This window comes from Prinia subflava, chromosome 7 (assembly GCF_021018805.1).
Source record: "Prinia subflava isolate CZ2003 ecotype Zambia chromosome 7, Cam_Psub_1.2, whole genome shotgun sequence".
Lineage (NCBI taxonomy): Eukaryota > Metazoa > Chordata > Aves > Passeriformes > Cisticolidae > Prinia > Prinia subflava.
In genome coordinates, this window is record NC_086253.1 from 25,359,661 (window position 1) to 25,387,234 (window position 27,574).

Below are 27,574 nucleotides of genomic sequence, written 5' to 3' on the forward strand. Positions count from 1 at the left end.
TCACTCTTTCTTGCTTAAGCACAAGAGATCTTTGTGTGGATGAAGGTTCTCTATCTCATCTCACTTCCAAACATGTAGATGCCAAGTACAGCCCAGAGGCTGAGAAAAAGCTGCAGATTTTGGCTGCTGTCAGTACAGCTGCCTTTCATTGCTTTGAGAATGCCCCGGGCTAAAATAAATAACCAGATAAATGGATGACAGTTCATATAAACAGTCCTGATTTACCTTCGTCTCCTTTCAAGCAATGAATCACCAGTAAAAGAGTGATGACTCACTCGGGGAATCCAAAACATGCTTTCTCTTTCATATGTGAGTCTGCAGTAGCCATCCATGCTCCAAAGGGGGAGAAAACTGGGCTGCATTTTAATGTTCATTTCCACAAGGCTGAGTCAAAGCTGCTGGTAAGTGCCAAGGAATTTTCAAGGAAAAACAGCTGCCCTCATATCTCACGGATGTAGCAAGAATGTATAAATAGTTGCACATGGCAGATAGTCAACACTGAATTGTGTTTGTGAGAGTCTGGGTAGCAACTGCTGGACGCAAGAAAGCATCTGCCATAAACATAAAATGCTACTGTCTACAAAGTAAGAACTGTGTTACCCAAAAGCTCTTGCGTGGTGCTATTCACCTTTGCCACACAAAAAGGGGTGCCTGGGGTAAGAGTTCATTAAACATCACCAAGATATTTGAGAATAGAGCTTGTTGTGTCCTTTTTAATTGATTCTGTTGTACCTGGCTATCACCGTGGAGGCCTAGCCAGAAAACAGACTGGGGACACAGGTCTGGGTGCAACAGAGCAGCAGGGCAGAAGACCCGGTTTATTTACAAAAACCTACTTTTATACTTTTTCTATTAGGCCTGTGGATTGGAGGAAGGAATTCCCACCTCCACACCACATTGGTTAAGGGGACTGTCACACAGTCTTGTTTGTCCCAGCAGGGAATGTAAAAACAATGGCTATGTTTATAGAACATAGCTGATGTTTACATTAAAAGAGCGTGAGAAGGTACGGACTTCTCCTTTAATATGAACGCTCAGCCAAACCAGGAAAAACTCACGGCAACATCTCACCCTTTTAAGTATATTAAAAAAGAAAACAAAAAAAAAAGAAAAATGAACAATTCTATGACAGGAAAAAAGAAAGAAAAAAAAACCTGTATAAAGTTCACCGACCTTCATTTAGGTAACGGTGTGAGGGCTACATGTTGGTCTGATTCTGCCTTTGCTACCCAGGGTTTCACCCTGAATCCCTTGCAATAACTTGCTCAAAATATCTCGAGCATAGTCTAACATAATTTAACCAACACCCTCATATTTTTAAATTTTTATAAGATACAAGGGAATATACGGTGCAAAAGGCAGGAGCATTCCAAGAAAATTTTACTACTCAGTTCAAAATTCTGAACCCCAAAAGTTCTGTCCCAAAACCACCACCCCCAAACAACGTGCCCTTTCCCCACAGAGGTCACAATGGCTACCATACATAAAACTGAACCATAGCAAACAATTCCTCTGAGTCCATGATTAACAGTCCGCTGGCTCTCAGCATCACACTGCTTCAGTCAGTCTTTGTCCAGCAGCTCCACAGGATCCAAAGTCTCTATGGAGGCCATATAGGAAAAGAGAGGATGCCAGTCCGTGTCCATGTCAATCAGATCTCGAAGAGGCTTCTCTGATGGGTGGCACTAGGGTGGCACAGGATGCAGGATCAGACAGGATCAGTCCAATGCACCTGAGGCAGCTCAGCAGACTTTCAGTGGCCGCCTTCTTAGCATGGGTCGCAGAACCTGAGGATAGAGAACTTAGAAAACACAAATTGAGCAATTGACTTTTTCTCAAAGAATGCATGATATATAGGATGTGGACGTAGAAACCCACTGCAAGGTCCAAGGAAAACTGACCATAGCTATGTGGCAACATCAACACTTCCTACACTTGAGATGATGGCTGTACACCAGCCAGAGAATTTTGCTCTTGTTCTAGAGCTTGGGAAACTGTTTCGTACCCCTGATGTCTTCGTCTTTTTCTTCGCCTCCGAGTTTTCAGGCTTGGCAAGGGCTCGGCATGACCCACTGCTTTGCATGTTTCTGCAGTATGGTCTGGACCCCCACATTGTGCACAGAAAAACAAGGGAGTCACTTTCTGTGCCTCCTTTTCCTGTTCTCCACTAGGCTGAATATCTGCCTGTGTCTCATGTCCAGCATTCTGCCTCTGTTCAGCCGGCTGTGAAGCAGCCGTTGGGGTAATCACCATAGACTCACAGGTGTTCAGAACTGCACCGGTCTGGATCATTTTCAGGACATTAGAAGTCTCTGGAATGGTTTCCAGGAGCCTCTGGTAAGCAGAATTAGCATGGCTCCATGCTAATTGCTCCAGCAGTATCATTCTTAAGGTGCTATCCTCGACTCTCACCTCTATAAATTGCATCAGACGCGATATGAATTTATGAAAAGCTTCCTCTGGCTTCTGTGCTATGTCTAAGAAGTCTTGCTTTGGGGAGAAGGATAACTTGGTTTTTATCAATGCAGATATCCCTATGTATCTCCACGAATCTAAGACAGTGCGAGAAAGGCCAGTTTGCACATCAGGGCAAGCATATTGACTCCTCCCCATAAGTAGGTCAGCTCCGACCCCAAACAAGGGATCGTCTCGAGGCAAGTGGCTATTTCTGACAGCCATTTGTCCAGCTAGGGATTTCCAACTTCTCTCAAAGGTAAAAACCTGTTGAGGTTCAAACATCACTGTTGCAAAACCTCTTATCTCATAAGGAAAGATCAAATTCTCAAATTCTGCACTGATCCATTGAATTGCCTCAGTGAAGCTTGTATTATTTTTTGCCACATACCTTAATAAGGGAAACGGGACTGCCCATGATGGGTCATCATGGCTATGATGCTGTGGAACCAAACCCACAGGTCCCTGAACCGGCTCGGGCAAAGCTGCATCTGCAGGCAGCAGCTCTGTTATCTCAGCAGCCTGATTTGGCTGGGATGCAGGACTAAAAACCTCATCCAATTTCATGACAGGAAAAGCGTGCATATCAGACAACGCTTTTGCCCCGTTATCATCTCCCACAGCCGACCCGGCCCCGCAGGGGGGGTGGGCGGGGGACAGTGACTCACTCAGACTCCTCTCTGAGTGGGGGGGTGTTGGGCAGGGGGGCATGGCCGACGGGCCACAGCTTTCAGCTCCTGTTCCGTCAGCCGATGGGTCGGTGGGCGGGGCCAGAGCTGGCGGCAGCTCTGCAGTGTCAGCGCTCGGCCCCTGCCCCTCTGAATGGAGGGGGCGCACGGCTGCGCCGGGCGGCAGCGCGGGGGGGCTGCCCGGAGTGGGAGGGCTGCCCTGCGCAGGGCACGGCGGGACAGGACCCGCGTGCAGCAGCTGGCGGGGGGCCAGGACCGGGCGGGTGGGACTCGGTCAAGCCGGCGGCTCGCCCTCCGTGGGTCGCGCGGGAGGGAGGGGGGGGGGCGGTGCGGGTGACCCCACGGCTGCAGCGGCCGGGGCCCGGGGCGGCGCAGGGGCCGCCCCTGCCGGGTTCCTCCGCTGGAGCGCGCACGGCGCAGCGGGGGGCGGGGCGGGGCAGCAGCGGCTCCGCCGCGAGCGGCCGGGGGGAACCAGCAGCCCCCGCGGGCGAGGGGCGGGGCGCGGCGCCGGCGACACGGCGGCCTGGGTCGGCGCGGGCGATCCTCCGCGCTCGGCGTGGGACCCGATGCCGTGCGCTCTGCCCCCTCGGCACCCCAGCTCCCCGCCCGCCCAACCGCGCGGGGAGCGGACCGAAAAAAGCTTCCCAGCCCTTCCAAAATCCCTGCTGGGCGCGCCCAACCCCCGACATGGGGGTTGGGATCTCCTGCATTGGCTCTAACCCTGCATCAGAGCAATCCTCGTCAGAAGCGACGGAGCTCGCAGGGGACCCAGTCCTGGTTCCTGTCGAAAGCCCAGAATCAGCTTCGAATTCCTCTCCAGCCTCTTTTAAAAGCAGGAAAACTGTGGTCCATGCCCGTAAAAGAGTGCCTGCCTTAGAGTTTCCGTCAAGGACGGATGAGAAAAGGCTTTTCCCCAGGGTTCTCCATGGGCCAATATAAAGTGCCTTTTCAGCAGTATGAAAAATTCCAAGCTTTTTTCCCCAGTTATACAGTTCTCTTACGTGAACCTCGGTCAGGTCAGCATCACGGGACAACAGAAAGGAGTGGAGCAGTTCCATCATCAGTCGTTCCTCTGAGAACATCGTGGGTTTCTTCTTTTTGCAGCTGTAGAAGGCAGATTTTTTCTTCTTTTTTCTTTTTTTTTTTTTTCTTCTTTTTTCTTGCCTCACTAGCTTGCAACTTGACCACGTGGGTGCCAGTTATCACCGTGGAGGCCTAGCCAGAAAACAGACTGGGGACACAGGTCTGGGTGCAACAGAGCAGCAGGGCAGAAGACCCGGTTTATTTACAAAAACCTACTTTTATACTTTTTCTATTAGGCCTGTGGATTGGAGGAAGGAATTCCCACCTCCACACCACATTGGTTAAGGGGACTGTCACACAGTCTTGTTTGTCCCAGCAGGGAATGTAAAAACAATGGCTATGTTTATAGAACATAGCTGATGTTTACATTAAAAGAGCGTGAGAAGGTACGGACTTCTCCTTTAATATGAACGCTCAGCCAAACCAGGAAAAACTCATGGCAACACCTGGCTTTGTGCTCTGAGCTCATTCTAATGGTTTCTGTTGTCTTTCTAAGAACCTGGACAGGTTCTCACCTTGGCCTGGCCATTTCCTGGCATAGGTGGACAAGTTTCATGCCACATTTGGGAACATGGCAACAGGCCCTTCTTCCTTGTTTGGGCTTCCTTTTTGTCTCTACACAATTTCTTCACTGTGCCACCTGGCTTAAGAGGATTGATTTGGTGTTTTCCTGGGAAGCCCTAAGGGATGCAGTGGGTACACAGGGACAGCTCCTTCCCCACCCTACCTGGGGAGTGCAGGGTCACATTTGATGAAGGAAGCTTTTAGCTAATCCAAATTTGCCACTGTACTGAAATTGCACTAGAAAGCAGGCATGAGCGTGGCCAGATGTCACAAACATGCTTGTTAGCTGGGGCAAGATGCTCCCCAGTGCTGACTCTCAGTCTGTTATCACAAACACCAGAGGCAGAGGGACAGTGATCTGGGTTGCAAGAGATTGAAGAGGCATGGAAGAAAACAGTAATTTTTAATCTAATTTACCAAGTCACACAGCTTAAACTTCCAGCTTTACAGTCCTCACAGAATTCCCACTCCTCTCTTTTGCTTCCCATTTACCACAGGCAACAGTTCACCAGGAACCTCATATTGTCATATCCTTGACTGTGTATATTTTGAATTATGTATTTCCCAACAGGATTATTTCCACCAAAAAAGGTGTATGTGGCTGTTAAAATTCCCAATTAGTTTGTCTTCAAGGAAAAAAATTGCAGCTGAATGGAGTCCTATTTTGTTTTTGAAATTTTAAAGGACTAGCAGGGTGTTCTGTTTGTATAAGCCCCTTTCTATTACTCTGAACCTAAAGCTTACATGAAAATCTGTAGCTCAAAAAAGAGATCGGTCTACTAAAAACCACCAACAGCTTACATTCAAGAAATTGAAGAAAACATGAAAGATAGTCTTTGTGCACTGTTTATATTAGAAATGTACCTTCAACCCAATTTGTCAGACCTGTAGGTTCCACAAACTTTCATTGGAGTAGTTTGGATAGCAGAGGTCTTTCTTTTTTGTTTTTTACACATGAGAGTCTCAATCCAGTCCCTCATGAGTACATTCATGAAATGGGGGATATTAAGTTTATTTTTCTTTCTGCACAGCAGCAGGTCTATCTTTAATTCAGTATAAACAGACTGTTTCCTCTAATTAATTCTTATCATGCATTAAAAAATAATCAAATGGATCAAGCTATTCAAAGAGACTATAAAGATTTTTTTTATTTATTTAACTATCATTTATTTATCCAATCATCTTTCTTTTTCAGGGTGATTTTCTTCTCAGCTTCCTGTATTTTTTACCACCCTGTTCCATTTTAAGAAAAATATCACAGGCTTCAAGTTGCTCCTGTGTTACATCATCAAAATACTGGTAAAATTACTATTTCAAACCTAATTGTTATTAATATTTTTAATTTTGTGAACATTATTTTAAATGTAAAATGAGTCTTTAATGTCCCATGCCTTACACTGAAAAAGATCTTTGGGCAATGAAGAAGTTTGTACTTCACTATTACAGCAGCCGCATTGAGAACAAGTCTCAAAATTTATAAACAGTACTTGCAAAGCCATGTAAGTCTTCTTAAATGACACAATATGGTTTTATTTGGCTGAAAATGAAAGAGTAAATTTAAGTTGATCCTGAATACTATTCAAACATATTATCAAACATATTATTCAAACATCTTTAAACAAAGACTGCTTGTTTGAAGTTTTCATTATTTTATATGTTTTGTACTCCAACGCTGTCAAAATGCACCTTGTAAACATTAATCACATACAACCAGTTGCATATTGTCACTGTGTTTCCTCAAGTTTTTATGTATCTCCACATTCCATTCACCTGGCAAACCAAGCTGTAGTGTTAAAACCCCAACCAATTCTCGTGACTTCCACGGGACCCATAATTCTTTCCAAGGGTCTTCACTTCAGGGACTGATTTGAAGTCGAGTCCTTTGGATGTGTTTCACAGAAGAATGGCAGGAACTAGCACATTATTCCACTCAAATACCTGTGTTTGATTGAGAGCATCTGTATACTGCAATTTTTTGGGAAAGAAATGTGAAGAAGCTTCAAAGCAGCTCAGATTCTGTTAACAGTGTGGAATTTGGCAATAGGAGCAACAAAAGTTGCTTGATAATGTTTGCACCTTTGAGATGGCAGGGTGAACACTCACTGGTAACTCCATGGCTTTAGTGCTATTAACCCAGACTTGTCTGCAGGTTGCTCTATACTGGATGTATCAGGAATGAGTCCCCCTAAAAACTTAATGATTTTCATACAGTATTTATGAAACATATTTAAGATCTAAAGTTTTTGCATATGGTCCACAATCTCTTTTGTGTACCTGTGATCTGATGGACTGAGAATGTTGAGGAAAATTAATACAGTATCAACTGAAAAAATGGAATTTTCTACATGTATTGGTCTTGGAATAATCCTGAAGAATTATAAGATCATGGAAGGACTATTAACATAATATATTTATACAAGGACAATGTATATTTAATCAGTACTTAATGGTGATATAATAATAGGTTTCCCCATAGGGAGTGACAATATGATTTTCATCTTGCTGAATTAATAATCTTGCAGAATACTGAAGACCGTTTTTACGTTTCCCTCACATGCAGAAAGGAGAAATCTTTTTCTGAATGAGTAAGGAAACCTCTAAAACAAATCAAAGATGTGGGCAGTGAGCATTGAGAACTAATTAACTGAAGGCAAGTAACCCAGGAAAATTAATGCTGGACTGGGGAGAGTTCAAAGACTTTAAACGTAACAGTTTAAAATGAAGTGTTTATGGCCTTGAATAGTTAAGACCTTGTGAATGACTATGTTCTTTTCAGAAGGCATGAAACATCAAAGGCGAGAGGAACAGAAATAAATCTGTGTACAGAAAGAACTGAGAAAGGAAGAACTTTCGTTGTGTTCACAGAAGGGAAGGAGTTTGATCCTCAAAGAAGGAGAAGATCCTCAAAGTCTACTTGGGAGATAGTGACACTACTACTGCACTATGAACAGAGGCATGGATGCAGGGAGATCGTCAAATGATCACGTGTAAGGGTCCAGATGTGCTGAGTACTGCTCAGGTGATGTGTCTCGTGGATGCTCCAGCTGTGTCAGGATCTTCAGCACATGGTGTGCCCCATGTCTGCTAGTAGCTTCTTTTATACTGTTGCTAAATTCAGTGTTCATTAGTCAGAAACAGAGAAGAGAGGGGGTTCTGAATCACTGATGTAAAGTGGCACTGTAAAGCAATTGTGATCCTAGGACACACCAGGAAGATTTTTGCAAGAGAAATAAAGTTTTAGTACCTCAGTATAAGATGTTTATGTGGTCCTGTCAGAGAAAATAATGATCAGCTTTTAAATGGGTGTTTCAGAAGAAAGAACTGAAACTTGGAACATCTGTCCAAAAGGGCCATGGAAATGACAGGATTACTTGCATTACAGAAGAAAGTCAAGTTTTTTCCTTATGCGTACTACAGCGAAGGCTGAAGAAAGAGGGGCAAAAAGAGGTAGGTAGCTCTGACAAGGTGTCTTTAGGAAACATCAAAGCAAAAAAGAGAGGTTGCTGCTGAAAGACAAAAGAGGTGGTCTCAAACAGATGCACACAGGTCTCAAATAGATGCACCCGTGAAAACAGAAGGCTTCTAGCAAAGTGGAACAGCTGCAACAGGAGACTGTGAAAGAGAAAAACACAACTGTTGGTAAGAAAAAGGGAGCAAACCAGCTGATTAAGCATCACTTTATTGGATGCTTGTGGTTTGGGGATATATTTCTCATTCTTTGATTAAACCTTAAAAACACTGGAAAGCCCTCTTTTATAATCTTCAACTATATTTTATACTGGAAGACAGTGTTGACTGGGAAAACTATAGGCAGGACAGAGTTAGTTATTTCACTTTTATACATCTTGAATATTTCAGCACTATTGCTAGATGGAAGAAAAACATCAAATTAATGATAGAAATAATTTTATAACAAATATGGTAGAAAACTGAGGAGCACACTATCGTAAGCACCTACAGACACTGCTGACGAGTGTTAGTTTGGAAACACTGGTAGCATCTATTGCACAGACATTTAAATACCACCACTGTCCAGTTTTTGGATGGAGCTGTCTTGCAGAAAATTGTATTTTGGAACAAACAATGTGTATACTGATTCTTTATACATGAAATCTGCCCTTTTCCAAGCAACCTCACTATGTCAGCTCATTATGGTTATGAAAAAAAATATAGTCCTAAAATATGTTACCATGCCTGCTCTAGAACTTTTAAACACAATTTTTTTTTTCCTGAGATTTCTTAGCTAGTTGAGACAAACTCTACCTTCTTCCAAAAGACATTGAGAACAAGCTACAGTTCTTTTCCTTGTTTCTAAAGATTAGGATTTTCCCTTTAAGGCTCAATCTGGATTCAGTGACATCACAGAGGTATATTTTATAACAACATATATTCTGAATACCTCAGGAGAGTACGATACATGCTGACAGAAGTCAGAAATTAGTGAGGTGTCTCAAGGTTCATGAAAATGTATGTGTGGATGAAAATCAAGTTTGGAGATTTTCTGCTGAACAGGAAAGTATTTTTACAAGACTGTCAAAGTATGTATTAAAAATATTTTAGTAATATAGCGTCTCATTATCATTTTACTGTATAGTAAAAATTACTGGCCCTACAGCATCACCATAATTTATATGATATGCTACTACCTCAAATTTATTCTTTCTCTGTTAGAGAGAATGAGCCATGACATATCTATGTGTATATATATCTACACACTGAAAACTGTGATTGATTAGGCCTGATTTTGATTAAGCAGATATGCGCTGTTCATTTTCATCCCAAAAGGGATGGAAGGTAAAAAATGAATGAAAAATGTTAGCAAAGTCATTTAAGAATGAGTGTGATTAGAATCCATATCCTTCTTACTGTACCCAGAACTCTAAAGAGCAAATGGCAAATGTATTCCAGCTACTGGCAAGCAAAGATTAGATAATAAATCTCAGAGAAATGAGAAAGGTTAATAGATGACCATAATAAGGAAAGAAAATTATCTCATGAATTCAGTTAGGAATGTTGATATCTAAGGCTAAAAGTAGAAACCAGAGATTTGGAGATACCTGGACATGCAATTGTATGTCATTGAAAAAAGAAAATATAGAACAAAAATGCTTTTTGGTAGAGTGAAGTCAGTTTTACACAGGTGGAAGAAGTATTTAGTTGACTGAAAAAGCCTCTTTAGTAGCTAGATTGGATACTCTTGTTTTGCTACATTAAAGCTGGACTGAATTTTTGTGTATTTCCTACAGTGTGATCATCTGTCAAAGCCAGTCTCTGTGGTCAGGAATCCCCTCTCTCTTCCTTGTTTCACAAGGGCGTGTATTCCCCAGTGAATTCTACAGCCTTGTTTTTAACCTTGATTAGTTAAAGAAGATAAATAGGTAAGTATAAATACAAAGAAAAATAGTTTTCTCTTACTTTGGGCTGTTATATGTACTACCATTACTATGGGTACTATGGGATACAGTTAACACAGTAGCTTACAACTTCTATCAACTCACTTCCAGGTCCTTATCCAGAATTACAAACCAGAAAGACAGAAAAGATTTTTTTGTAAAAATCGTAAAAGCAAATTCTCCTATTTTAAAGAAGAAAATACAGTGATAAATGTAGTAGAACGTTCATAAAACTGCAATTAGGTACCGGAAAAAAAAAAAAAAAAGGAATGTCTCCTGGAGCTCAAGGAATAGTTGTTCACACACTTGGCCAGGAGAGGGACTGCTGATGTCTGAGCCATGCTCTGCCCAGCAGAAGCTGCTTTAGGTATGCCAGAAAGGCATTTCCAGGACAGCGCTGCTGCCAGGAAAGGGGGTTTGCTTTTGATACTAAACTGCCACATTGAAAGCTTTTCCTTTCAGGAAAGGGAATGAAATCTTCCGATTTCAGTGAAGATTCACTGGGCAAGCGTCAGTCGCTTTCCCTGCACTTCTCATCATCCCATTCGCTTTTATTGTTTTCATGTTTTCACTTGGTTTCCGAATTTTTCTTTTTTATTTTCTTTTTTTTCTTTTCTTTTTTTTTTTTTTTTTTTACATTTCATTTCTTCAAATTCTTCTTCTGTCTCTTCCATTTCTTCCCTGATTTCAGGATTTGAATTGGAGTAATTTTGGCAAGTTTTGGTCCTTTTCACTGCTCCTCATTTCATCTCAGTCCATTCGGTTGCAATCACTGAATTTCCAAATTTTCTGTGTTTTTTCAATTGCATTTTATTTGATCATATCTCCTTTCCAGAGCGTTTGTTAGACTTTGTTCCCTGATTTCCAGATTTCATTCCCTTTCCTGAAAGGAAGAACTGGAGATTCAGTTAACTGCCCAAGCTTTCAAAAAATGCACACACACCTCAAAGTGCTGCATCGTGCCCAAATGGATGAAGGGGTTTATTTAGATTTAAAATGACAAAGACATTTATCCAGGCTTAAATGAATTAATTTTACAGCAACTACAATGCAACTAAATCTCAGCAATATCCAGGCTGTTTGTTTGTAGGCTGAAAGTACTAGTCAGCCAGTGTCTAGCATTCCTTTCCCTTCCTCTTCCTCCCTTATCTGCCAGGCAAGCCTTTGGCCCTCTCTGCACATTCTCTGTTTCATTTTGCAAGTGCAGGTTGGATCACTAGTTCTCCCAATACCATGAAGACACAGTGATTTCATTTTAACTTGTATACATTTATGTTCCTAATAAAGGACCCAGAGTTCAAAGTTTTGAAATACGTATTGTTATCATCTTCTTTCCCTCCTTTTATATAATGACCTAATGCACTTTGGTTTCAAACATTTTCAATTTGCAGACCTCTAAAATCCTCCCTGTGGAGATATGTAGTGAATTTAATCCTGCTAGTATTTCACAGTTCCATTTCTCAGACCCTTAGAGAAAGAACCCATAGACTTTACAAATTAAAACTCACCATACTGTCCAAGCCTTATTGTGATTGCAGCCAGCCAGTGAATGTGTCCTGTGACTCTAGTTGTACCATTTGATTTTGCAGGCCTTCCCAAAGACAGAATGATATAATTCCTGATTAAATAGTATTAAATTGGTGAGAATTGACTTACATACATGTATCAAAGACAATTTTGTATTTCCCATCAGAGCTTTGCCAATGGTGGTTTACTTTAAAAGGATATAACTATGAGAATTTTTTCCTTTATTCAGCTAGAATATCTTTATTTCTATCAGTCAAGTGCAAATATATCAACAAACTCAAGAAATCACTTTAACTCTATGCATGTACTTTGCAGCTAGAGGAGTAGTATTCTGGAGAGCAAATTTCCCTTCTGCATGTGCAGATGTCACCTCAGATAGGGCACCCAGGAGGAAAATGTGCCTGTCATAGTCTGGCCTGTCCCTCCTTTTCCAGGCATTGGTGTGTGCACAGTCCTTGGCCTAGGCACCCTGTGCTGAGACAGGCAGTTGAGGCTGTATCCAAAATGGGACTTAAGGAGAATCCAGACCTCATGTTATATACCTCCACACATAGGGCGTGCAAAAGAGGGAGAGCTCCAGCAGTGTCCAGAACAGCTGCCTGTTACTTACCTACATCTTCTCCTGAGCTTACAACTACTTTAAAAATCAAGCTGTTTTCTATTTTTTGAAAATACTGAGGCACTTTGTTCTTACATTCTAGGCAGATATTTATCTGCCAAATACATTCTGAGCCACCTCTCCCATAATGGCAACCCATTCACTCTCCTACTTCTGTGTGACACTATGGAAACTTGTCTATCAACATACAACAGAACAAACTCCATCTCAGTTATGGGACCATAGGCTGCTATGTAGAAACACAAGGAATGACCAAACAGGATGGAGATTATGAGAAGATTCAGGGATATTGCTATCAAGGCATATTCCTTCAAAGCTATTTCTAGAAGGGATATGTTCTGGAGGGGGAAAAAACAAACAAACACACCCACAAAACAACAACAACAAAAACCAAAACCAAAACACACAACAAGAATAAACAAGCAAATAACCCCCCACCACACACACACATTCACACAGGTTTTTTATAACTCTGCATTTCTCACTGAGATCTCTGAAGAATTTGCCTGAAAAAATAAAATAGAGAAAAATTAAATTACTCTTCCTTTTCCCCATGTGCTTCAGATTTGTCTGTTTTGGATGAAGAGTGGTTGGTGGGTATTTTGGATTTTCAAGGACACTTGCTCCAATTGTACAGAAAAGCTCAGCATCCATTTTGCTTTTGGGAGAGCAGAAAGTATGTAAGTAGCTAGCAAAGTAGAAACACCAAAATCTGTGAATCCTTACTTGAACTTAATGCCCAAGTTTCTGCCTATAGATGACAGACTCCATTCCCTATTGATGCAAATCCTTTTAATCAATGTATTACTTCAAACCATATACACTGTAAAATAAAGTCATTTGTGTTTGAATTTCCTGTGCTGCAAAGAAATATACTTCCTATTATCAAAGGTGTCTGATACACAAGTCACACAAAATATTTTTTTGAGAAAAAGTTTAAAATCCAGTGGCTTATGCAACATGAGACAGGAAAGTGTTGCATGAAAATGCAAGCTGTGCTGTGTAGAGGTTTTTGCAAAGCAATCACTGGTTTTTAAAGCTATTTCACAAGAGTATTTAAAAGAGCTGTTAACCCAACTTCTCATTCACATGTAGGAGTTTCATAAAAATTCATTTCAGAATATAAAGCAAATGTCTCCCCAGCTATTTCAAAGAGATTGTATCCCTCGTAGTTTTGAAATATTAAGAGATTGAGCATATGATTTCATGAGAAGTTTCAATATGACTAATAAGGTTGAATTAGAGTGTTAAATAATTAGTCTTTAAAATAAGTGTGGGAAGAAACAAACTAAGGCATTGCTATGTTTTTCTTCCTCTGAATTAATAGGTATAGCTCTCCTATTACCTTCTAAGTTTTTTTGATGGTGCATTCACATGTTTAATAAGTATTTCTATCCAAATAAAGGTTTAAACAGACAACAAGAGTAAAAAAAGTTCTTAAATTTCATCAAGCCAAGGAAATGTCAGATATATTTGAAACCAACTACATTAGTAAATTGTGTTCATTTAGGACCTTTCACAATAAAGTTCCCTTTACTATTAATTTATTTAAGTAGACTGAAAAGCCATTTAATAAATTCAGTCATCATCGTCAACAGAAATCTTTTCCTTCTGGCTTCAAGAGACATGACTACTATTCCATATCATAAGTATTTTTGCCAGTGAACTCTTGTGATATGGACTGCACATTTCAGCCCTGATATGCAATATTTTCTTCCATCCCAGAGGCACTACTGAACAAATAAATGACTGCCTTTTGTGCAAAGATCACATGAGTTACACAGGGTGAAAAATCTGAGTTAAATATAATCAAATTTTAACACTGTGTTATAAAATTACAGCCTGGGTTATTTTTGCCTGCTCGTAGTCAAGAGATTTAAACAAGCATTTCCAATAATCTCATTTCAACATTTTAGATTGACACTTCACAATAGCTATAGTTGAGTCAATTAAATATTTGGGTACCAGAATGAGAAAGGAAGGGAACTTTATTTGAATTGTTTGACTTTTTCAGCTGCTTTCTGAAATACAACCATAGCATGCTCACTGTCCTTGTCCTACTCAAAGGACACTACTTTGACTGTAAAATCTGGTTTCAGCTTCAACATCAGAAAAGAGATGGGAACATAGGAATGTCGAGTTATTGGCATTAGCTATCTTCTTTTTTTCTTGAAAATTATTTATCTCAAAAATGAAGAAAGGAACTTCTAATCAAATTCAGTGGAACACAGCACTTTGACAGCCTATAGACTGGTTTTCTAACTGATAACACTGTTTTTTCAAATATATTTGAGACAGCTCTGACATAAGGATTGCTCTGCAGAAGTGTATGGGTTAAGTACAACCAGTAAGTTTTACAAGGAAAACTTTTTCTTTCTTTATTAAAAATAAATAAATAAATAAATAAATAAATAAATCAAATCTTTAAGGGCTTGGAGAAGATGATCATCTTTTCCCTTTGAAATTTTAATTTCAGCTCTTAAAAGAACCTGAGGATACACAGAATATTTTAAGTCTTTGTGCTTAGCTGCAATTAAAACCTTCACCAAACTGGAACATGCTCTCATTGCTTAATGTTCAACCGTGGTGACCAGTCTGAGCTCACTCTCATCAGGGATAAGTGCTTGGCCATCTTAAAGAAAATTAATAGAAATCCTATCCTATCCTATGTCTCAGCTCAATTTACTCTTTGTTCCGGATGAACATCATTTTTACATGGACACTTAATAAGCATTTCAAGCTTCTAGAGTGATCTCAAGTTTCTTGCTTCCTATTCACTATTACACAGGAACCAGTACAACTTGCATTGTAGTCTTTGTGCTGCCATGCAGTGGTGAAAATCTCTGCAGTATGTCTGGAAGATATTGCTCTGCAGAAATAATGTGTCTATGGTAGCAACAGGAGGACACAAAGTTAATTTCCCATATTATCCACTGGAAAAAGCTATTTTAAATGAACAGAATTTAAAATGAACAGATAGAGAGTACATCAGAAAATTGCTCATCTCTCCAATTTGTGCTATTGAAATAGCACTTGGGGACTGATTTGTGATAATCTGGTGATTCACTGGAAAGAGCTGAAGGAACAATGTCCCCCCTGTTGGCAATGATAAGCAAGAATGAGATTTCTTATTACTGCCCATGTACCTGCTGAAATTACTACTCAAGTACTTTTTGTTGTTGCTGTTTTTCCTTCTGTTGTAATTAAAACAACACTAGAACACTGCCTTCTGATGTGTTTCAATTAAACCAAAGTCAGCTTCTTCATAAAATCCTATCCAAGAGGTTTACAAGGGGAACGAGAGACAATATACTTACTTTAACATTCTTTCAAAGTTTTTAGCACTTTCAGTATTTAGTGGGGCCTTTATCTCAGAATTATATTTCCAAATACTCATGAGACTCCAGATGATTTTGTTTTTTTCTGAGGTCACATACTCATGATTAACTTAACTGCAGTAGGATTCCTGGTTGATTGTAGATAGTAGAGGTACCTAGAATGCAAGAGTGCCAGCATGTGACCTGAGTGTTCATCATGCAACAACTCAAATAAATTCCATACTCTTTCAATATCTGGTTTGATGGAAAGAAAATAAGTGTGGAAACACACTCCATGATCTGATCCAAAACCTCAGCTGGATTCGTAGATGTGATAGTAAATGCAAAACCAGTATCAGGCTTATTAACTAGTAGCTGAGCAACATTTTCTTTGTCTGCATACATAAATTTGGGTTGGCTGTTACTTAAGTCCTCAGCCAAGAGCCCAGCCCTTCATGGATCGACAACTGAGACCTCATGCCTGCAGAGCCAAGACCTACTCATATCAATAACAAGTCATGGGGAATGGAGCCTTCACCTTAGTCCTGCACACTGCAGTACTTGACTCATTAGAGGGAGTATGAAAGATGTTTATTGCTTAAAACAAATGGGATTAAATTACTGTGTGAACAGAGATAGAGATAGTACTGAAGGCAATCTTGTCCCCGATATATTGCAGCTAATATATAATTGTGTTAATTATCCAAGAGTGGGAACAGCCTTGTCCTCACAGCTATGGGTGTGATAAAAGAGTGAGTTAGCTGGAAAGGAGTCATTTGGAGTCTGCTGGCCGTGCTGTGAGGAGGAAGGAACAGGAGGTCATGGGAGGGACAGAAAGGGTAAGATGCTGTATGTGGGACAGACAGGGTTAGGTGGCCGTGCTGGGGACAGGAAAGAGTGAGTCAGAACTGCAGAAGGAAGAGAGGAGAGAAAGAGCCAGAGCTGCATGGAGCTGCCCTTGGGAGGCTATGTAGAAAAGCTATGAGAGACTTTTAGATAACAGGGTGCTGATGCTTGGAGCCTTCTTTGGTGCCAGTTGTATCTCCTCCATCAAATTACTGCTGTGGGATATGTAGAGCATTTTCCCCTGGAGACTTTTCTCTTAATCACACAAGCTATGTCTCTATTGCTAAATAAAATCAGGCAGGCAAGTGCCCACACATAGCAAGTGAGATGGTATGGTCCAAAACAGGGACAGGTAGCAAACTATCAATTCAGAACTCAGACAGTCTAGAGACCAATATTTGATCTTCGTTTTGAGGCCTCTTGTTAACAAAATAGAAGCTTGATAAGAATGCTCAATAACCCACTGCACAGAGCCATGGCTAAAGTCACAGTCCTCAAGCATCTGTCTTTCTGCATTCTGTCAATGGCACAGGGCTCCCTCTTTCCCCAAACTGTTCAGAGATGGATTGGCTTAGGATATAGATCTAATGTTTGGTCCTTACCACTTGGAAATGTGCCAGTCCTAGGGGACAAGAGGAAGAAAATAGCAAAAGGGAAGTGACAACAGATGTCAGTGAATATAAAGGCAGAGAAGTTCTGTCCATCTCATGACCAGTTCTACTGACACAGCTGTTTCTCTATAATCTGGTAATTTGTATCTATGTACCTATGAGCATATGTTTTTATGTGCAAGTAAGAGGCAGTTTCATATTATAGCTATAGGAAACAAACCCCCAGCTGCAATCGAGTGGTTCCAACATTCTCCTTACGCTATTTCCTTAGCATTTGTCTCACTTGCAATGAACCAGTTTCAAACCTCAAACTACACAACTGTACTCTAATTTCCGTCAGCTCAGGTCCCTAAATAAATTAACCATTGAACAGGACCCCATCATGGTGAGTCCGTGCTGGAACCCAGAAAGGAAGGTGCTTAACTGGGGGGCAGAAGGAGGAGCAGAACTGGCCTCTGTGTCAGCCATTTGACAGGCTAAGGTGTACTTGCAAACATACTGTCATACTGAAGATTTTTATTCAGCAGAGATTTTTTTGGACCTAACAGTATCTACTATTACATACATGCATTTTGACACAAGATTTATTCCTTAACACCTGAAAATACAATTAATAGATAGATTTAGATACATGGATTAATTTGAAGCTGGAACTCTCTACTTCTTAGGATGTGATGTCTATCCAGTCTTACCTTGAATCTCATGTCAAAAGTAAGATCCCAGCATACACCTGCTGCTGCCTTTTCAGTGAAGGAGCCATAAGTACATAAGCAGCAAGAAACCTCTGTAGTCTGAAACTTTTTCTTATCCTTTCAGATCACTGTTTTCTGGGCACATCAAGAGTAAATCAGTTCCATGGGCTGAATCTCTCAGAAGATCACTGTATTATTAATAGCTGATTCAATTTAGCTAGTTAAACAAGGAATGGTTTTTGAAGTTAGATTGGATTTCAACCACCTTTTTTGGATTTATGTTATTTTTATCCATTAATTGCTTCCTGTGCATGGATTGCAACACAGCTATAATTCCTATATAATACTAAAATGAATAGCTGCTAGGCAATGCTAATTCCTTCTACCATCATGTTGGACATTTTATTGCCCCTCCCTGTTTGGATCTTTCCCTAAAAATGCTTTTTAACTTCATCTTGAATTTCATTGTTGTCACCCTAGTTTTGAAGACTTTTTTAAGCCTTCTGTTATGTTCTTCATATTAGAGTCAGAAGTTTCACCTTATCACACTTTCTACTATAAACACTGGCCATGTTTTGCTAACTGTCTTTTATTGTTTACATATTTCTAAGTAGGAGGAGAAATGTGATTGACAGTTAGCTCGACCAACGTGGATTGAGAGGTGGAATTCCATCCTCCAATCCACAGGCACCATGGGAAATGTATAAAACTGAGTTTTGTAAATAAACTCGCGCTCTTTTCCTGCTTCGCTCACCAGCGTGTCCTCGTGTAGTTCTTCCCGTGTCCACTGTGACACATTGTTGCATTTCCCTGGTCATTCCTTCCCACTTTTCCTACCTCCCATCAGAGATCCTTCTGCTGCCAGTTTTCCATTGAGCTCTAGCATATCATAGAACCCAAAAATGTCTTGGGTTGGAAGGGACCTTAAAGATCATCTAGTTCTAACTCCTCCACCACAGGGAGAAATACCTTCCTCCAGACCAGGTTGCTCACAGCTCCATTCAACCTGGCCTTGAACACCTGCAGGGATGGGGCATCCACAACTTCTCTGCGAGTAGTACAAGGTATCCTCACTGTCGAGACATATGGGGTACATTCAGCCATTCTGATTAAGGAAAGCAGCCAGCACGAGGGCTGTGCTCTACTAACATGGCTTTTAACAATGAAATTAGCTCTAAGAAGAAAGTTTTTTGAAGTTAAAATAATGCCTCAGCACCAAATCCCTTTCAAAAGGTGAAGACAGTGGCAATACATTACTCTGTACCTTTCTCTATAAATACAGTATATCCTTCCGCTACTTCTTTCCAAATACCATATTTATTATCAGTAACTGAACAATATACAGCAACATTCTGCAGTGAAGCCCTAGTCATACCGTGCTGTGTTCACTTACAAAAGAGAGTAAGTTTTGTGTCACCAGCAGATATATGGTTTCTGCTCTGAGGCTTTGTGGAATTGCATTTTATTGAAATGGTATGCTCTTGTTCACCCCTGGAAAATGTATGGTTTATCCCAAGTCGGTACCCTCCCTGCAGTATCAAGTTATCTGTAACCTCATTAGCTGGAGAATGTTACCACGCCCCTTTGAACCTCTGTGTTAAGAGTGCTAACGCAAGGGGTCTCGCCCCTCTTTGCCCCTCTTCCCCTGGAGGCCTCCGGACGCTCCCCTTCCCTTTCCCCCCTTCCCTTTCCCCTCTTCCCTTTCCCCCCTTCCCTTTCCCCCCTTCCCTTCCCTTCCCCCTCTCCCTCAGTGAATAAACCCTCACCTCATCAGCACCCCACCGGCGTCTGAGTCTCTTTGCCTGCCAGCACGGGAACACCCACGACCCAAGGACCCGGGGGTCTTCCGGGGGACCCCCCCCCCCGGGGACCCCCCAAAATTTTAAACAACAACAAGGCTTTTTTTGACTGAACAATTTCTTCAATGGTCCTAACCTTACACATAAAATACTTGCAGAAAGGACTTTAGTTAACATTTACAAATAACTTAAGAAATTAAGAATGGTAATGATTTTTCTCCTTTCTACTTATTTCATTTAAAAATTGCTCTAGATATTGAAGTGGAAAGCAGTGGATATGGAGATTGCAAGAAATAGTAATAGCAAAATATTCACAGATACAGTGAAGGGAAATGACATTAGTAGCCATATTTTTTTCTGGGAAAAGGGAGAAAGTGATGGTAATCTTGGGGAAAATAGACAATAAACCAGTTTGAGTGCTCACAGTGTATGAGACTTCAAGCCCAAATATGTTGAGCCTCTGTTAAAAAAGAAAGACTGAGATTTACTTTGGAGGAAAAAAAAAGAAGCCATGCATGAAAAGCAGCCTGGGTCTTGGAATCTAGCAAGAAATGAGGGTCATCTTGCATATTTTATAATCCATATCCCAAGACATTTTGAAGTAAACAATAACACTGAAAACGTTTGTTGCTTGCAGTTTTATTAAATTACGAGTTACTTTCTCATCAATCAATTAAAAAGGCAAGACTAGAACTTGATTGTGTATTCCTGAGTTGATCTGCCATAAAACAAGCCTACAGTCAAATGAGTGTTTAATTACATGTTCACAAACCGTAGTGTATAAAGGAATTTACCTATCACATCATATCATTTACTTCTTATTTGAAGAATTTGTTTCTCATTAACCACTGACTAGCCACAGTGAACTTTCTTTTCAGCCCAGTGTCAGGACAGAATCTCACCGAGGAACATCCTAAGGGGAAGCTATATGGGGGACAGGTTAGGTCGCTTGGTCTGGTCATCCTGGAGGAGACTGAGAGGAGACCTCATTGCAGTCTCCACCTTCCTTGTGAGGGGAAGAGGAGGGGCAGACACTGATCTCTTCTTCCTTGTGACCAGTGACAGTACTCGAGGAAATGGCATGAAGCTGAGTCAGGGGAGGTTTAGGTTAGATAACAGGAAAAGCTTCTTCACTCCAAGAGTGGTTGGGCACTGGAACAGGCTCTTCAGGGAAGCAGTGACAGCAGAAGCTTGACAGTCCAAGAAGTGTTTGGACAACGCTGTCAGGCACATGGTGTGACTCAGGGCTTGTCCAGGTAGGGGCAAGAGTTGGACTCCATGATCCTTGTGGGTCTCTTCTAACTCATAATATTCTGTAATTCTACATGTCCATAGACTCAATTAATTGTCAGCTTGAGGAAAGGCCTCCATACCTTGCAGAAAGAGGATTCATTTTTGATCTGAATGTGTACACTTCTGGCTTGGTTTATCTTGAATTTGTTGTATTTGGCCCACATTTTTGAAGCAAGTACAAGATTGAGGAAAGCTTTATATCAAGATACAAGCAGCAAACTTATTTTTAGACAACAGGCTGGGTTATAAAACCATTGTGTTGGTTTACCATGAAGAGTAAGAGCTTTTTTCATCTATTGTGACACAGGGTAGGATGTGTTCCAGTACACCCAAGAGCAAAAGGATCAGAAAAACATGTTTTCCAGAATGAATTGTGCACCCAAAAGGTGTCATGACATGCACTTTTAGTAAACTTAGTAAATAGTTGGACCGTAACCACACCACAGTGGTTCACAATCTTTTTCTACATTATTTATTGAAAAGCATCAGTCACCTGGGGCTTTTTGCTTGCTTTAAGGAATTTTTAGCCTAATAAGTGATCACATGTAATCTGTCTGCACTTCCTTGATAATGCAACAATTGAGTGCACAGGGCTTTTTAAGGCTATCAGGCTGTTGGTAGGTATGTCTCAGACTCCTGTTGCAAGTCATTACTGCCCTAGAGGCAGTTTCAAGGACAGACTTCATATTTTGTATGGACAAAGCTTTTTGGGAGGTCAAGCCTAAGTTCCATAATCACAATTTCTCTACTACTGATATCCTAAGAAATATACTGTGAAGGACTGTTCTGCCATCTTCTCTATTTGGTCTTTTCAACATAATGCTCTCTTGAGAAGAAGCTAGGAAATCCACATTTCCAGAGTGACTTAGTGCCTAAAGGATGATATAAGATCATTGTCATCAGTTAGTGAACCACTATGATGAGTAAGTCATGAGAGGAAAAGAAGTTTCTAACATGAAAACTCAAAATGCTCAAAAAACAAAAGAGCTACATTAAAAAGAATCCGAATAATCCATTGTCTTTGACCCTAACTTACGTATAAAGTACTTCATAGGTGTCTAGGGTGACTTTATGATTCTTATATCCCCAGTCATCTGTCCTGTCTGTGCTGTATATTGAGTTCTGTGTCTTTAAGTCATCACAAGTTTTATCCTGATCTTAAACTTTCTTCTGTTATAAAAACATACTTTTCAATGGGCAGATAATCACAACATTAGGAAACCTATTTTCTCTTTCTTCCACCATCCCAGCCCAAGGCTGGTGATGCTTCACAGAATTTGATTTCTTAGAAATAGCAGGTCTTTAACAGATTTGGCTGGTCCTAGATGCCGTTATGTGTGCAGAGAACAGATCACCCTATTAGAGTGCCCTTCAAAATCAGTGGAATGTTCTTTAATAAAATTGCATAAGGGCACAAACTCAAACTCTAAAGTCAAAACTAATGTATCAATTCTAATTCTTTAAAAAATTCTTTAAAATCTTTATCTCACATATTTAACTTCTTCTAAGGTATATGAACACGTTTGGAATCCATAGAGGTTCCTACTGGAAAATCTGAATTAGCCAGAGATCGGAGAGTTGCTATTAAAACTGTACCTTAACATTTTGTCAAAGAACTGTGAATTGCATGCACTTTTAATCAACCTCTAGCTTGCCACAAGAAAACCATATCCACATCTTAGAAGGTGATCCGAGAGCAGTAAAATTATACATATGGTGCCATGGAATAATTACAGATGAATTTGAAAGATTAATTTCAGGCTCTTTTCTGAGCACTTAAGACTCTTGGTGTGGGAGGAGAATGGTCAGATCCAGGCAAAGCGTAAGATTTCCAAGAAGCATGAAGGACATAGATGTTTCCATCTTGCACATCTGTAATTAGTGCTTTCCTGTTGCAACCATCTTAGCATATGGTAAATGAGACTCTGGCTACTTTCACCCAGGTCAATTCTTGCCAGACTTGATCAGCTTTGCATTTTTTACTGCTGGGAGCCAGATGATGACTGCCCTTGCTACAATACAGGATACTCTTGAATGGAAAAAAAAGAGAGAATGCACAAAAACCCGCAGTGTTATGTTTCCCCTCCAGAGGGTCAGGAAAACTGCTGAAATCAGTTTTTTGGGAGTGTGGAAGTTCTCCTGTTGAATCTTGACATTGGCTGCATAGTAATGTATCACTGCTTGTACAGAAAAATGTGGGTTGTGATCTTTGGTGTACCAAACACCTCTGATTTCAGTTTCTGGGCAGCTTCATATGCCCAATATTTTGTCATATTCTGAGACATGAATAAGTTGACACATGAGTATAGGCTAGTTTAAATTAATAAGCAAGATATTTATTTACAGAATCCCAGGATAAGAGTTCTCCTATAGAATATCCCAGATTTTAATTTGCCTCAAATGTGTGTCCTTGCCAAGGACATATCAGAAGCCAGATAAGGTCATTCAGAAATTTATTACAGCTCCAAGGCTTTGAACTAAGACAATTCAAAGGCAGATAAATCCTTAATACCCTTTGGTACTTGGCAAGTGCAATATGTTGACATTTTTCTTCTGAGGAATGGGAAAGGACTACATATATTTCCCAAAATTAAAATGTATCTTGTATATTCTTTCATTTAGACAAATGAACTTTTTTTTCCTTCTTAGCATCTTCATAATTTGTCCTGATTCAGCAAGATACTCAAATTTAAGGCTACAGATAAGAATGTGGAGTCAATAGAACTGCATGTGTCCCCTCACTAAGGAGCACCCTTAGACATATGTGGAATTCAGCCCTAATTAGTTTCTAGCCCTAGTAAATGCTTCTTAAGACAAGGAAGATAGGTAGTACATCTTGGTTGGAACATTTCATACACAGCAGGAACCAGGGTTATCTTGATCTAGCCATGAATATCCTAAGTAATTAACCAGCTTCATGATGACACTTACCAATGTATGTATTTATTTCAACTAAGGAGAGAGAGAAGACTCTTAAATTCAGTTATTCTGACACTGCTAATACTACAAAATAAATGGCTAATGAGAATGAAACAAAGAAAATCCTGAAGATAGGAATGCAACCACATAAGCAGAAAGAATGAGGTACCTTCGTTGCTGGTGAGGTATTCATTTAGATCATCACATTAGGTCTCTCTACCTGTTTGTTCTTGCAGATTAAACCAACTTGTTTAAACTCTGTTTACTTAATCGAGGAAGTCATGCACTTTTTAAATGGAAACAGTGGAGACAAGAGGATGGGTTGACTTGATTTTGAAAAATGTATCAATTATGTTTAGGCACCTTTGTACCTAGAAATGCTAATAGGGAATGGAACCTTTGCCTTAGGACTCCAAGACAGAAAATCTATGTCTGCATATGTAAGACTACACATGAAGAGAGGAGGCAACTCTAGTGAATAAAAGGAATAGAAAAATTATGGATAAGGAGTGAGTTTTAAGAACAGCCTTCTAAGCAAAATTTTAACTGGATGCTAAATTAATTAGAAGTTAATGAAATTGATTTTAAAAAAATACCTATTTTTGCATGCCAGCTCAAGTTATAGCTTCCTGAAATCTTAATTGCCACATCTTCCTTTCTCATTCTTCAAACTGGTACAGAAACCTCTGCAAGTTGCAAGGATGTGTGATGCTTTTTGATTCTCTTCTTAATTTCTCTGCTACTGGGTTGTGCAAATCTTCTACTTCCAATATTTTAAACTACTTCCCCTAATACAAATAAGAGCCAGAAAGTCATTGGAGTAAAAATTTTATTGACAAAGGTAAATGTAAGTGAATAAAGTAACAAAAAAGACAGAGGTATGTATACTTTAAATACAGAAGAAATCAGCTGTCTGGTGAATTTGCTTTCCCACAGGAAAAGCCATTTAGCTTGTGTTTAAGAATAATGGAAAATAGTAAAAATAATTAATAGAAACAGATAACACTGGGGCTGCTTAAGTAAGAAAAGCTAATATGGTTAAGCACTTGAAGCGATATAACACTTAATGATGGATACTTATAGGGAACTTTATGTGTTCCAGGAACTGCACTTACAGCAATTAATCCTTAGGACACCACAGGGAGATGACTTTGTAAGAAATAGTTTCCTGCTCAGTCTGCAGAAAGGGCTACAAGCATGGAAACAAGCTGTCATTGTAATATGCCCAAGACTAAATAGCACTTTGATAGGAACAGCAGGGCAAGAACTCCTGAGGTTCTGGGTTTCTGTTCTGCATTCATGTCATAAAAGTGGCAGAACCAGAGTGATGTGGGAGATAAACACATGCAATTATTTTATGCGTGTGTGTCAGCGCACTGTGTTCCTGAGAGTGGATCTCATACACTGAAGTCCCATAGAAAGATATCTAAAAATATACTGATTCAATTTTCAGGATGGAAATCCATAGCTTTCCTTCATTATTTTCTGTGCTACGACTAATAGAAATTTAAGCTGATTTAATGAAGTAAAAAAAAAAAAATAACAGTTGGGTTGTTTTGGTTTTTTATTTCAGAAATAGTAGGGAGAAAAGAGTATTTCTTTGCTGGTGTTTTGAGGATGACACAGGAGCTGGCTTAAGTTAAAAATGTCTCATATTTTCCCTTGGGATTTGAAGAATCAGTAGCTCATTTGAACAACAGAGGATGGACAACGAAAAAGAGAGACTGTGAGAAAAACAAAACAGAATATAATCAAAAATGGAAGGAAAGAAACTTAGATTGCAATTTAAAATTCCTGAGTTATATTTGAAATACTCGCTTTTTTCCCCAACAGACTCATATAAGCAAGTCTTCATCTACCTTACTGAGGTTCACACATTAATTTTATGTGTTCCCATTTACAAGAATTTTATTGAACATAGCAATTATAGACTATTATCTTTATTAGCATTGGGTAAAAGTAGGAGACCAACCTGCCATTATAGATACAACAACAAAATCATTCCTCTTTCAAACAACTTACACATTCTTTTTAATGGGATGTGTAAAATATTATAATGAGAACAATTCTGAATTGCAGTGATTTTCCTGGTTAAATGGTGGCATGTACAGAAACTTCAAAGACTATTTTTTTTCTTGTAACTCTTACATTTAAAATAACCAGTGTTTTAAAGAAAGCTTAATAGAGAATTAATGTGGACATGGTCATTTTTATGACCATTAATACTTTTTTAAAATATCACAGTTCTAAAACTCTGATGTTTACATGTTCTAAAACGAGTAAAAAGAATCTGATATTGCTACAGCTGTGTGTTGTGAATAATAAAAATTGAATTATTCTGTCACGAGTGTCAGTGATAAGTCTGTGGACTTCAGTTTGCATGCCCAGAATATTTATTATGATGTTTTCACAGTTCCTGCATAGGAGGGATATATAACAGTTTTTCCTAGGTAATATTCCCTGTCAGATATGCTCAGACACTGTTTTTTTGCATTCTGCCATTCCAGCTGGATCCATAACCCATTCCTGCAAAAGGATAGTACAAAGACCAACCATACTGTGAAAGTAAAAAAAGACTCTTGAAATCCAATCATGATTTGAAACACAGCTATTCAATTACCATACTCTTCTCCTCAAAGGAAAAAAAAAATAAAAAAAAAAAAAAAAGAAAAAGAAAGGGGGGGGGGAGAGGAGAAAAAAATATTATTATAATCTATCCTGTCATTTTATGTATAGTAGCCACCTTAGTTAGCACTTCTATTTTTTATTATACATCTGCTCTCATAGGGAGAAGACAGTCATGATGTATCCATAATAACTCACAATTATAATGATACATATTGCAATGACTTGACCTTTTCCCAGAAAGCAGGAGATGTCAGATTTTTTATTTTTGCTATTTTCCCACATATGGTCTCTCAGAAAGAAGCTAAAGTTAGAAGTCACAAACTCTCTGTTGTGCACAAGCAATTAATTGTCCTCTTGATCTAAGAAGATGAAGTTCTCTTACAGCCTTAACATAATTTGAAGAAAGAGCCAGGAAGCCTAATTAAGGAACATGGTGGAAATACTGAGTTTGCTACAATTCTAATTAATTAGAGGCAAATTTGGAGGGAAAGAGAAAATAAACCTGACCCCTGGTAGCAAGGGATAAGAAATCATCATTCTTACTACTAGTGCTCAAGCAGCCTCATGAGAGAGGAAGTTCACAGCCATGCATAAGAAAACCAAGAAGAAAGTCTACTGAGCAGAATGAGGGAAACTCACCCTAGGGACGATATGGTTTTAACAAAGACCAAAAGAATGTCTTACAGAAAGGACTGCTAAAATCCCCAACAAAATAGGGTAATCCCCCAGCCCCTATCCTAGCAGAAATGATGAGGCAGTGAAAGAGGGAGCTTTAGCAGAATCCATCTTTAACAAAAGAACAAAGAGGTCCAATAAGAGAGGAAAATCTCTGCGCAAATGGTACACAGAACAACTGAGCTAGTTACTGTGTCCTAACAATGGGTTATCTGGAGCAAGTGGGTAATTCTTGCAGTGCCAGGACTGGGGCAGAACTGCACTTTGTGGTGGCTTATTGGCTTGGGGATTTTTATTTCTTTTTGGAATTTTTTGTTTCAAAATTTGTATTTTAAGAAACATATTTTTAGCCTGAGCTGAATGTGCTGATGAGCACTCTCAGACTGCTTGTCAGAAATGCCCAGAACTAATCACTAAGATATTACCCCAGTTCTTTCTTCCTTATGAAGCAACACATCACAACAC